General features: G+C 31.2%; 1 non-coding gene across 1 annotated transcript; it reads right to left on the bottom strand.

Annotated features, from left to right (window-relative positions):
• Positions 1-1,201: 1,201 nt before the first annotated feature.
• On the bottom strand, positions 1,202-1,308 carry LOC139865311 (small nucleolar RNA R71). Its single transcript, XR_011764839.1, has one exon. It is a non-coding gene; the product is annotated as a small nucleolar RNA R71 (small nucleolar RNA).
• Positions 1,309-11,173: the final 9,865 nt, after the last annotated feature.

Genomic DNA, 11,173 nt, shown 5'->3' with positions numbered 1-11,173 from the left:
TGCCATAGTTATTTTTATACTTTTAGATTTTTAGGCTTTGCCGTAAAATCCCTTAAGTGCTTTTTCTTTATACTAAGATTTAGGTGGCTTAAAATTTTGCGATGCCGTGTTAAAATTTTAGTATCATTTTAAGTAATTGCCGTTTATCGTTTAGAATCCCTTTTAAGTTTCGACGCGCTACTTTCTTATTTTTATTTTTCGACCTTTTATTTTTTTCGACGTTTTTCGACGTAATCTTTTTCTTTTTTATTTCTCGACGCTCTAGTTTTTAGGACATAGAATTTTCTATTTCTTCTCTAAAATTTCAAACGAAAAATTATTTTAAGCGATTAAATTGATAGACATCCAAATTTTCTGGTTCGTAGTAATAGTTGGATTTGTTAGTGGCGAGTTGTGGGCTTCCGATTTAAAGGGTCCTGGCTACCTGCTGCATCTATTGGCTATTCGAAACGTGGGCAAAATTAGAAAAGTCTATTAATTTGATAACTTATATAATTTTTATTTTTATAACTAATAGGATATTCAGTGAATGCACCGAGCAAAACGTTCACCACCTTTCATACGTTCACCACCTATAACTCAATCAAGACATCTAGCCAATATTGTTGCCGTTGATTTTTCTTTAGAATCATCATCTAGTCGAACAAGTTCTCCAACTCAAATTTCCGATAATCCATTTTTTGAACCCGACTTCACAACTGAGAATCCGGAGGATATTCAAGGACAATTCCAAGATCCTGAACCACTAATCATTCCTCCCGAACCACAAATAGTTAAATCAGAATCTTCTAGTGATTCGGATTCAACAAATTCAATTATGGAAGTAACGGAACCTCAAAGTATGGAAGATCGAATGAGAGCCACACGCACGGGCCAAGGTCACGCCATTAATCAGCCAGATGTTGGAGCATCAGATTTTGAAATCAAAGGACAAATCCTACACATGATCACCAATCAGTGCCAATTTGGTGGTACAATAAAAGAAGATCCAAACAAACATCTTTGAACTTTTAATAGGATTTGTAATCTATTTAAAATCCGAGAAGTTGAGGATGAAACTATTTATCTTATGTTGTTCCCATGGACTTTAAAAGGAGAAGTCAAAGATTGGTTAGAATCGTTACCTGAAGGAACGATTGACTCATGGGATATTTTAGTTGAGAAATTTCTTCAAAGATTCTTTCCGGCATCTAAAGCCGTGAGACTTCAAGGAGAAATTGCCACATTCGTGCAAAAGCCAAATGAAACGTTATATGAGGCATGGACAAGATTCGGAAGGATGTTGAGAGGATGTCCTCAACACAGTTTAGATACTTTTCAAATAGTGCAAATTTTCTATAAAGGCGTCAACATTGCCACACGAAAAGACATCGACACAGCAGCTGGTGGTTCCATTATGAAGAAAACCGCAACCGACGCTCACAAGATCATTGATAACACAGCATCCCACTCTCATGAGTGGCATCAGGAAAAAGATATTTTTCATTCATCTAAAGCGGCTAGAGCCGATTCTAGCCATAACTTTGATTCTGTTTTCGCAAAAATAGATGCTTTCGAGAGACGAATGGAAAAGATGACTAAAGATATTCACGCAATACGAATCAGTTGTGAGCAATGCGGTGGACCACACTTAACGAAAGATTGTAATGTTGAGCAAATGATGGAACAACGAGAGAATGTTTCCTACATAAACCAAAGGCCGGGAAATAATTATCAAAATAATTATCAACCGCCAAGGCCAAACTTTAATCGAAATCGAAACATTCTTTACAATCCAAATGGAACCCAATAATAACTCATACAACTAACAAGGTCCGAATAACCAACCAACTCAAAACAACACTTTCAATCAACAAATGTGACGACCCGGAAATTTCCGACCACATTTAAACTTGATCTTTAATTGTTTTCGACACGATAAGCAAAGTCTGTAATATTTAAGTCTCAAAAACTCTGAACTGTGTTCATGTATATATTTGACGTGTGACTATTTCCGACGATTCACGAATAATTAGTTGTTAATGAATGTGTATATATGTATATATATAAATATATGTATTTATAATAACTGAAAATATTGATATACGATTTAAGCGTTAAAACTAAATATGTAAAATAAAATACGATAGAATAAAGTTGTTATTAAAATAAATAATATATATATATATATATATATATATATATATATATATATATATATATATATATATATATATATATATATATATATATATGTATGTTAATTTATACACTCTTATGTGAAAATATAAATACACCTATAAAAATTGGCTCATTGTGAACATCAATAAGTATTTGAATGATTTGCGAAACAACCATGTTGTGCCTTATAGTGCTAAATCTTGAAGTGATATAACTGCGTCTATGTTGCTGTTGCGACAACAAAGAAATTTGAAAGCTATAACAATCCATAATCTAATAATAAATAAAAATACATAATACATTACCACTAAAAGTATTGTCATAATTAAATATCCTTATTGATAAACACAAACCTTTAATTGAATCCACTCACCCAATCTTAAAAATTCATAACGGATATATGATACTAATTAATCCATATGTTTCAAGAATTAAAATCATATAATGTTATATTGATAGTGATTGAAAACAAACATCACCCCACATATTTCATTTGATTCTCATATCCGTGAATTGAAAGTTGAAATGTAGTTGTTTACTATTGAATACTGTTGTTGATTGAGTAATACCTATTTTTGATTGAATGATATCTAGCTAAATAATATATATAAATTTCATATATGCACATATAGATACACCATACATCCTACAACCACAATTATGCTTCCACTTTCTGGTAACCATCATTTTCATATTATCATTATTTTTTTTCTCTTCTTTCTCCATCACAAGACACATATACTTATTTATGTATGTACGTTGATATACATCCCAATCAAACCACAAACATAATCATTCACTTGATCTCTATTTCTGCTTCTTTGGATCAAGGACCCAAAAACATCATCAAACCAATATCATCACCATTAACACCTCTAAAAACAACCTACATGGTCACCATGACTTCCCCTCATTCATGCTTCCGTGTACCATCACAACCCACAACCTTCAAATCACCACTTTCACTCTTAAAAACCAAACCCATGATCAACAAACCCATTTTAATTGTGTTTGCTAATTATTTTTGTTTAATAATACACAAACCATCGTCGCCACTATCTGCTTCTGTTTCAAACCTTTGTACAACCCAAAAAACATCACTACTTAATTCATGAAACAATCGCCACTAATAAACCCTTGTTGTTATTCAACTTGAACCACTATCGTCAAATCATTTTTTTTTCTCTAATAACTATATATACATATATCATATTTATATACCTTCATCACTAAACTCTATAGCACCTGCAAATATGAACGATAACACAATACAACATATTTTGATCCTATGATTTACGTTTAAGATGATCCACGATAATGATGATGGCGTATGATTACCTTCCTGTTGAAGTTTAATAAAGAAAGAATTGATGCGGTTGTTTGCTTGCTGTATACCAAACGAACCCCACTACTTTTCCTTTTACTTTCCATCGATTTGTTTATCAATAAGTGGATAATGATGTCACTTCTACAACTGCATTCATTTTATCGAATTGAATGGGTACCAACTAATAGTTGGAATATTTTTAATGTTGCTGACCAAACTTCCACGTACGTATACCTTTATTTCATCACCATTTTTTTTAAAAAAACATGCTTTTGGATCGGGCTGTTTGTGTTCCAAATGAACATTAGGTGGGCTGTTTAATGAAGCTTATGTGGGCCGAAATGATCCAGTTTTCGATGGGCTGCTAGGCATTTTTTTTTCCTGTTGGAACCGTGAACCACACAAGACACCCAACAGCAGCAAAAATCGCCAATATAATTAGGTACTGCTGCTTGTTATTTTGATTTCTGACACGTACGAAAACCATCTCATCTCATCATTTATCTCCGACCCACATCACCATCGAACACACCCAAAACATCCTACCCGCTACTACTCGCTTTACCTTCCTTTTTTTTCTTTCTATTTTATAACTGTTCGAAGGGCTGCTGTGAATTCGTTTTAGCCTTGGTTCCTGTTAAGATAATGAGGTATTGTAAATGGACTTGATATTCACTCTTGGGCTTAGCCTAATTACTTAATTCTAAAAATGGACTGGAGGTTTAATTATCTACTTGGGCCTAGCTACTTTGGGTTTGTATCAATCTGAGTTCAAATAATGATCAATTATGAAGATAACGTTATGTTATTTGATGATAGATATGATAATAATAATACGGATCATAATATTGATAGTTTAGGTTAATGATGATGATACCGGATGAATATGATGAGGATATTGATGCTTGATAATCGATAATATAATGATGATGATGCATCGAAGTGATGATATTTGGAATGGTGAGGTTGATGAACGTAAGATGATGTTGATGATGGTTAAGAAGGGATAACAGATTCATACATGTTAAGTATATAATCATGCGGTATAATTTAGAAACAAACTATCGGGGCAATGGTTGAGAATGTGTTAGGGGAACGAGAGGCTGTGGGTTCGAGTCCCAGCAGGGGCATTTTTTTTTATGGAAGCTTATAATATCTTTTAAGGTAGTATTACTTTTAGTATCTTTATGATTATTATTGTTATTATTATTATCAATATCATTATTATTAGAATCATTATGATTAGGAAAATAAAAGATTTAATGATGTTATTAGAGTTATAATTATAAAAATAACGATTTTAAATGTGAAAATAAAATGTGGTTATAGAAATATGAAGATTATAAATTAAGATTCAAATGTAATATTATTGTTATTATTATTATCATTAACACAAATTTTATATATATATTTATTATATTAACATTATTTTTATTATCATTATTATTAAAATTATTATTATTATTATTATTATTATTATTATTATTATTATTATTTTTATTATTATTATTATTATTATTATTATTATTATTATTATTACCTAATTATTATTATTACTTTTCATTATTATTATTAATATTAATATCATTATTACTATAACAAATAAACATGTTTATGAAACTAAATATATATAGATAATATAATTTACGATATAATATAAGTATTTAAATTTAATGAAATTTGGTATAAACTATATATAACTAAAAACATATAAATAATAGCTATTAATTATGTGATTCCATTATATGTTTTAACAAATATAAAATTGATATATGTTCGTGAATCCAAGGCCAACCCTATACTTGTTCAATGTCGTTCTATGTATTTTTACTACAAAATACATTAGGTGAGTTTCATTTGTCTTTTTACCCTTTATATTTTTGGGCTGAGAATACATGCGTTGTTTTTATAACTGTTTTACGAAATAGACACAAGTAATTGAAACTACTTTATATGGTTGAATTATCGAAATCGAATATGCCCCTTTTTAAAAAGATTGGTAGCCTAAGAATTTGGGAACAGACCCCTAAATTGACGAGAATCCTAAAGATAGATCTATCGGGCCCAACAAGCCCCATCCATAGTACCGGATGCTTTAGTACTTTGAAATTTATATCATGTCCGATGGAGGATCCCGGAATGATGGGGATATTCTTATATGCATATTGTGAATGTCGGTTACCAGGTGTTCAATCCATATGAATGATATTTTTGTCTCTATGCATGGGACGTATGTTTATGAGAAATGGAAATATGAAATCTTGTGGTCTATTAAAATGATGAAAATGATTATTTATGTTAAACTAATGAACTCACCAACCTTTTGGTTGACACTTGAAAGCATGTTTATTCTCAGGTATTAAAGAAATCTTCCGCTATGCATTAGCTCATATTAGAGACATTACTTGGAGTCATTCATGACATATTTCAAAAGACGTTGCATTCGAGTCATCGAGCTTATCAAGATTATTATCAATACATTTATAGTTTGATATTTTAGGAAATGGTATGCATGCCGTCAACTTTCGATGTAATGAAAGATTGTCTTTTCAAAAACAAATGCAATGTTTGTAAAATGTATCATATAGAGGTCAAGTACCTCGCGATGTAATCAACTGTTGTGAATCGTTTATAATTGATATGGACTTCGTCCGGATGGATTAGGACGGGTCTCTACAGTTGGTATCAGAGCGGTGGTCTTAGCGAACCAGGTCTTGCATTAGTATGTCTAACTGATAGTTGTTAGGATGCATTAGTGAGTCTGGACTTCGACCGTGTCTGCATGTCAAAAGTTTTGCTTATCATTTCGTGTCGAAAATCATCTGCTTATCATCCTTAGGAAATTACCTGCTTATCATTCTTAGTCTAGACACATCTTACTGCAATGATTGCATGAATAGTGTATAGACAAAATTCGTATCTTAGCGTATCTGCTAATTCATATCTTAGCATATCTGTTACTGTAGACTTTGCCTGACAGCTTCCGTAGATTCCTCCGAAACTTATGGGATTTTAGTATTATATATGCATATGTAAATTATGTATTGCAGGGTACTAATCTACATCCTATAATCTATTTCTTATCCAAAATCCTTTATCTGATCGTACGAGATGAATCCCTCAACTAGTTCGAATTCCTCGGATTCCGACAGCTATTTCGATATGGAGTTTCACGTAAGCTCCGAAAAGCAGTGTCACCAGAATGAATCAACCAACCAGCCATCCCCAATTCATCTGATGGGTTTGTAGTCGACTTAATCAATGGAGACGTGAAAAGGGCAATCCTTTTCACCAACCGAATTTACCTCTTGGCAATGAACCTGAAGCACTTACCGGCGAACCAGTCCGAAACACCATTTTCACCCTCATTTCCCGAATATCTCACCACGATTATATACTAACTAAAATTTTAAACCTTATTCATTCGCTCGTTCCAACCGACAATCACCCCAGAATAATAGAAGAAGTCAACAAACTTCGCGCTTGAAAAATAAATTTGGAGAATATGGTGTAAAATGTACCAGCTTCAGCAACATCACTGGCACCAACAGTACCATCAGTAACAGCACCAGTACCATCAACAATCCATGCCTCAACATCTCATTCTATACCTCGAGTATAATCATAGTTCGACATGACGTTCTACATCAGTTATCTTCGTTCGACATGGCGATTATGTAATCTCTAATGTTTTAGAGATTATATATTCTTATTCTAACGGTAAATCAAATGAGTTTAATATCATACTAACTCATTAAATCCATGATTACATCTGAAGAAAATATATATGTATATATGTTTTCATAAAGATTGTAATTAATAATTCTTTTGTACAAACTATTAATGGTGAAAATATTTTAACGGGTAGGTAATACCCGAGGAATATTTAGATTTCACATTAATAAGTTACACTGTACATTCTTTTAAATCTGATTCAGCAGTCATTTACTATCTTGTTTACATCTACAGATATATGTATCCATTCACCGCAGAATAACCATTTTCATTCAATTTCATATTTGGTTTTGACCAATCAGAATTCAACAAGTGGCATAATGAAGAAAACATTTGACAGAATAAAATTTGTTAGAAACAAACGAATTAACTATATGAAATTCTGTTAAGAATCCACGCTAACAAAATCCTAGCTAACTGTTCCTAGCTAACTGTTAATTCCGTATTACATTTTATTTATCGCAATTTAATTATCGTAATTTATTTATCGCAATTTAAATTCTCGCAATTTTATTTATTGTCATTTAATTTCTGTTATTTATTTTACGCACTTTAAATATCGGGACACGTATACAAGGTTTTGACATATCATATCGACGCATTTATATATATTATTTGGAATAACCATAGACACTCTATATGCAGTAATGATCGAGTTCTCTATACAGGGTTGAGGTTGATTCTATAATAATATATATAATTTGAGTTGTGATCTAGTCTGAGACATGTACACGGGTCACGATATGTATTAATTAATTCAAATATTATATATTAAACTATATATGAATTATTGAATTGCTAACTGAGGACTACCAACATTGGACAATTAAAATGAATTAAAATATTGATTATAACATATGAAACTAAACAATTCTTCAAGTTTGCCACTTGATTTTATCTTAAACCTCATTTGTATCTTGACGATTACAATCCGCGTTCAAACCTTTCATGATTCTTGAAAACACCTCAAATGAGAGGATAAACCAACCGCACTTCATCTACGGAAGAAAAGATTGATGCATATTGTTATGCACCTGAAAACACTCGGAACCTGAGTGAATGTTTAACCCGTATCTGTGCTAATTCCTTTAGTGTTATTATTACCCAAAATAATTTGGTAATTCCTTTCAAGGTAGCAAATTTTGTCACAACTCTAACAAGTCAACTTCGAATTTTCGTTCGAAACAACCTTATTATAACCTTGATATATATGCGTGTTCTTTTATTATTACCGGAGAACCTTTTACATTCCACCAGATTACAAACAGCGTTTAATCATCTAAAAACACAATTCTCCTGAAACCACCTCGAATTGATAACCGATGATTCAGATATTGTAGCATTAAATTCAGAGGAAACAGAAAAATGGTAGATGGTCTAAACAGCCAAAAGTTTGATGATAAAGAAAGGAGTGTTAGGAACGCTCGATAGAAAATTTGGTACTGAAAAATAGATTGAGCTAACCATTAAGGAGACCAAGGAAAAAATACAAGGACCATACCCTATATTCAAAGAATCCAGGTAATTCTGGATCCGATGAAGCCTTCAACGAATATCTTGCTCCGTACTCGTGTTAAAATCTTGCGGAAAATCTTTCTTCATCAACCTTCGAACTTAGAAATTCCAAAATATCATCATAAATATCTTCGATATTTCTGAGGATATTTTCATAAATATTCTCGTTCGAAATTATATACCTCTTCGTACTATCTGTAATACATTATACTGGAAAATTTCTGTAAAATCTAAGTATAAACTATGAATGAATTCTGAAGTAGTGTTGGGAACTGAAGCATGAGTTAGTATAATATAATGACACTTGATCAACGTGGTTATATTACAGTAAGTTATGCTGAGTTTCTATTGGAACGTGATGATTCACAGATCATAACGTTATCACGTGCCATGTTACATAACTTTTTCATTCTAATTAACCTCTGAACATATCAAGAAAGTATATTCTTGATAGTTCTATTCTCAGTGATTATGCTAATTTGACAAATCAAATCGTGCGATTTCGTTCTTTCTTGTTTAGAACACTAAGTTCCTTTGAAATTCCATACTTACGAATTCTGGACCGTTAATCGCCTTACTAGAGGTCGGGAGGATAATAAAAAGGCAAATAGCTCCAAAATATAAGAGAAAATATAAAGCCCAATAATAACACGGAAATTACAAACCGGGGATACTAATACAAATAGCAATATAAAGATACGGTAGAATTAAGAATAGTATCACCCTAAGGTAATAATAGAAGTAAACGGATTCTTCTGGTGGAAGATTGAAAAGAAGGATGACAGAAATGATAATTAGGAAAACATTAAGTATTAGAACTGGATGAAGCATTTTCACAATCTTTTAGAAGTAACAAATAAGAAAGAAAGTATAGGAGTGATGAAATTAATGGAACGGAAAAATTGAATTTATAATGGAAATATCCGACAGATCAATCGAAACAGATTATTGTATTTAATCAAAGAAGATCTTGATTTCCTTAATCGCCGAAGAACCAAATCTTATTACGAAAATTTTCTTTTAAATCCCTTGAATTCCGGAATTCAACCGAGACAACATCAAAAGTTACGACGCACCTTATTTTCTAAATTCAACCCTGACTACATCAAAAGCTAATCCTTTACTTCTTTATTCCACTCTTTTGTGATAGCTTCATTTGTACTCTTCGAATAATCGAATTGTCTTATCCATATTACTCAATGAGGATAAAACTCCAATTATCAGCTAGTATGTGTCATGAAAACATTTTTATTGTTAGCCATGACCACCTCACTCAAATTTCGAGATGAAATTTCTTTAACGGGTAGGTACTGTGATGGCCCGGGAATTTCTGACCAAATTTAAACTTGATCTTTAATTGTTTTCGACACGATAAGCAAAGTCTGTAATATAGAAGTCTCAAAAACTCTAAACTGTGTTCATGTATATAATTGACCTGTGACTATTTCCGACGATTCACGAACAATTAATTGTAAATGAATGTGTATATATGTATATATATAAATATATGTACTTATAATAACTGAAACTATAGATATACGATTTAAGCGTTAAAACTAAATATGTAAAATAAAATACGATAGAATAAAGTTGTTATTAAAATAAATATATATATATATATATATATATATATATATATATATATATATATATATATATATATATATATATATACACTCTTATGTGAAAATATAAATACACCTATAAAAATTAGCTCATTGTGAACATCAATAAGTATTTGAATGATTTGTGAAACAACCATGTTGTGCCTTATAGTGCAAAATCTTGAAGTGATATAACTGCGTCTATGTTGCTGTTGCGACAACAAAGAAATTTGAAAGCTATAACAATCCATAATCTAATAATAAATAAAAATACATAATACATTACCACTAAAAGTATTGTCATAATTAAATATCCTTATTGATAAACACAAACCTTTAATTGAACCCACTCACCCAATATTAAAAATTCATAACGGATATATGATACTAATTAATCCATATGTTTCAAGAATTAAAATCATATAATGTTATATTGATAGTGATTGAAAACAAACATCACCCCACATGTTTCATTTGATTCTCATATCCGTGAATTGAAAGTTGAAATGTAGTTGTTTACTATTGAATACTGTTGTTGATTGAGTAATACCTATTTTTGATTGAATGATATCTAGCTAAATAATATATATAAATTTCATATATGCACATATAGATACACCATACATCCTACAACCACAATTATGCTTCCACTTTCTGGTAACCATCATTTTCATATTATCATTATTTTTTTTCTCTTCTTTCTCCATCACAAGACACATATACTTATTTATGTATGTACGTTGATATACATCCCAATCAAACCACAAACATAATCATTCACTTGATCTCTATTTCTGCTTCTTTGGATCAACGACCCAAAAACATCATCAAA

The sequence above is a fragment of the Rutidosis leptorrhynchoides genome, chromosome 8, assembly GCF_046630445.1.
Source record: "Rutidosis leptorrhynchoides isolate AG116_Rl617_1_P2 chromosome 8, CSIRO_AGI_Rlap_v1, whole genome shotgun sequence".
NCBI lineage: Eukaryota > Viridiplantae > Streptophyta > Magnoliopsida > Asterales > Asteraceae > Rutidosis > Rutidosis leptorrhynchoides.
Note: the sequence above shows the minus strand (reverse complement) of the source record. Positions and strands in the feature narration are given on the sequence as shown.